The following is a 3,423-nucleotide window of genomic DNA, read 5'->3' as shown; positions in this document are numbered from 1 at the left end:
TTACTTATGTACAACATACGCGGCGAAATAATTAGATTATGTGTCGACACAAAAGCGGTTTATACAAAAAGGTACGAAGCATATCGAGGCATTTTAATCAATACGCCACAATGCCGTGATATGCTTCGGATCAGAGGGGATAGAGACACAAGGAGATTCGTTATGGCAGTACCAGTTGCGCAATGAACACAGCAAAAAATTCTGGTGACATATTTCGCGCATCACAAAAACAAACAAAAAAAACACGCAGGAAATAAAAGTCAACTAGAAGACAGACTATAAATGTTTTTAAATAGGCCTGCTGTGGAGACAAGATTTGCAAATTACATAGAGAGGAGGAAATTAAAAAAACGTATCGCAAATTCTGTTACTCGAAAAGGCCGAGAAAAACGCTTTCGATAAAACGGCTTCGATAAAACGTCCGTCGATAAAACGGCGTTCGATAAAACGGCGTTCGATAAAACGACTTCGATAAAACGGCGTTCGATAAAACGGCGTTCGATAAACTGTCCGGATCCCGTCTCTACCCTGTACGGCGGATGCGTGAATCAAGCAGGGTTGCCACTGGTGGCTACTTTTCGCCAAATTGGCGACTTTGAGAGGCCCGTGGTGACCTAAAATCATGAATGGCGGCATGGCGAATTTCTGGCGATTTTTGGCTGAGGACTCTCCCCCTCATCCGCTTCCGTTTCTCCATCTGTCTTTACGGCAGTGCAAAGGTTTACCGACCGAGAAGGGGCGTTCGAGGGGCTGTTTGACTCATTTCGCCCGAGGCATGCGCATGCCTAGGCGGGGCACGGGGTAGGCATCGGGGGGCGGAGAGCGGGACATACTAGCGGCGTCAAATGAAACGCGAACGCGAAAATATGAACCTGAACACACAAATAGCGCGATTTCTTTCCATGCAAGCCAAAATCACGCGTGGCTCAGTTACAAAAACAAAGTTAGGAAAAGTGGATTTCCAAACATACCAATAGCAACCCATGAACTCTACGAACAGTATTTTTCAATTTTGCACGTTCTGGTTCATATTTTAGTGTTCGCGTTTCATTTGACGCCGATGGTACGCAGATGTCACGGCTACCGTGAAAATCTTTCGCCGCCGCGGCTGGGGCACCGAAGCGGCGAAAGCTTACTTTCAGCGCGCTTTTGGGTACTTGTCCGTCCAAGTGCAGCCACCGCTTTTTTTTCTGTGTGCAAGATTACGATCACATGCTACGTCAGTGGAAAAGTCCCTTCATCGGCCAACCCGATGAAGCGGCTTTAGTCGGTGGTAGCCTAGCAGGCGCCCCAATGCGGTTAGACGGGGGGGGGGGGGGCAGAAACCCAACTTTCTGCCTAAGGGCAAAGGGTCTGTTGTTTCCCCGCAGTCGGTGATGAGCTGACGAGGGCGAGCACCTCAAAAGGCGGTTTATTGCGAAAAAAAACGAGCACTTCTTTTGTTGGAGTGGCGTTGGAGAGGAAAAACTCTCGTAGGAAACTCAAATTGGCCCGGACCCTCGCAAGTCGCATTCCCGCACAGCTAGAGCCACTAAATAAGCTCTACGCACAGCATAGAGGGGGGGCGCTGCGAGCGCGCGACGTGAGCAAACGTATGGTGTATCGGCTCCGCCGATTTTCGGCTGGAGCCGCGGCCCAAATCATCCTATCTAGGCAAACCTGGCATCGAATGATCCGGAACATCGAGCGGAACAACTGGATACCGAAGTCGTCCAGGTGGGCCCATTTTCTACGAATTTACAGCCGTTTTTCGACCGACCACGTGGGAGCCGCCGCGGCGACGCCGACGCCCGGCCGGGCGAAATCGGCCTTCCTAGGACAAAATGGCAACTTCCGTGCTCCAAACACGCGGTTACGACCCTGAGACGATGGCGTGGACCTCGGTCCCCGCCACCGGTGACCAAAATTCGATGGGTTTTCCGAAAATTCGGAGTCAAGCTTTACTGCAAGCGGCTGAACGCCGCTTCCAGGACAAAGGCAAGATGACGGCGTCCGACGTCGCCCCGGCCATCGGCTCGTCGGTCGGAAAAGTGAACGCTCCCGCGACGCGCGCCACGGGAAGCAAGGGAAAGCTGTCCACGAAGTGGAAGCCGCGCCCAATTCCGAAACCCGCTCCCGAAGACTACGTTATAGTCATCAAGCCCAGGCAGCATGTTTCTCTTCACGAGGCGTTCACGGAAACCGGCTACGGCACCGCCATCTCGGCGTACCTCGGGCCGGAACGGGCCCGCGCCATCTCCGTTCTGCCATCACGAGACCAAAACATCATAATCGTGCATACCCCGGACATCGAGGCGGCCGACCGGCTCATCGGGGACTTTGCTGTAAATACCGAGAAGGGATCGGTCCCGCTTTATGGTTACCTGGAGTGACCGTGGTCCGTAACACGGATACTACGGAAACTCTTCAACATCGAGTGTGCTGGCGTGCCGGCACCATCGTGGAAATCCGAAAATTCGGAACATCAAACAAGGCACGCATCACCTTCGCGGGTAAGGAGAAGCCCCGTTACGTGCATTATGACAACATGGTCGTCTCTGTGCAAACTTATTACAAAACTATCCCGGCCTGCATCCAGTGTGGCATCGAGCGGATGCATGTCCAAACCTGCAGCCGAACACGTGTGGACTCTGCGGACTCCAAGCTCCGCTAGTGGAGGGGGTGCGGGCCCCTCACAACTGAGTTCCCCGTTGTTCTGTGTGCGGTGGCGCCCATGTCACCAACTCTCGCGACTGTGTGGCAAAATTCCGCAAACCCAAGATAGCCGCCCAAACGGGCGGGAAAAAGAAAATGACGCCCAAGAAAAAAAGCCGCCATCTTGGGTCACCCCACGACCAGCCTCGCCGGGAAACCTCTAACATCGAAAAACCACGTACTGGAGGTGATGGAAAACGACTGTCGACGGTGTCGCCACCACACGGCGGCCTGGAGAAACGAACGGCGGAGACGCGTGGCGAGACCAGGCCCTGGGTCAACGGCGTGTTTCCGTCTCCAAAACGCCGTAACGCCAAAACTTCCGGTGACGTCACACAAAAATAAAAAACAAAAAACAAATACGCAGAAGCCGTTTATGCATTAAGTAGTAATAAGGATAATCATAAAAAGTAAAAATATTGCTGCGCGTGTAAGCATTTGCATCGAAACGTTTCACGCATTAACGAAAGTGGGGCGGATGCGCCACGAGCGCCTACTAGTGGTAGAAAGCACCCGTAAAAAAAAAAAAAAACCATGGCGTTTTCTGATGTGTGCGATTTGCCCACGAAGTTTGTGTAGGAACTGTTACGAATGTAGTGCATCATAAGGCTCTAAAGTCGTCTGCGCCGTGTGTGTCTTGCCAAGTCGTCATTTGTACGTGAGGAAGTCGTGGTGGGCTGTTTTTACTCGGAGCGTCGTCACCTATCTCCTGCCGATAACGTCCTGGCT

At 52.4% G+C, this 3,423-nt stretch overlaps 1 pseudogene; it reads left to right on the top strand.

The window, feature by feature from the left end:
- The first annotated feature begins 1,621 nt into the window (after positions 1–1,621).
- Positions 1,622–3,039, top strand: LOC144164782 (uncharacterized; annotated as a pseudogene).
- Positions 3,040–3,423: the final 384 nt, after the last annotated feature.

This window comes from Haemaphysalis longicornis, unplaced genomic scaffold, assembly GCF_048455015.1.
Source record: "Haemaphysalis longicornis isolate Haplotype H1 unplaced genomic scaffold, Haemaphysalis longicornis Haplotype H1 scaffold_14, whole genome shotgun sequence".
In the NCBI taxonomy this organism is placed as follows: Eukaryota; Metazoa; Arthropoda; class Arachnida; order Ixodida; family Ixodidae; genus Haemaphysalis; species Haemaphysalis longicornis.
Note: the sequence above shows the minus strand (reverse complement) of the source record. Positions and strands in the feature narration are given on the sequence as shown.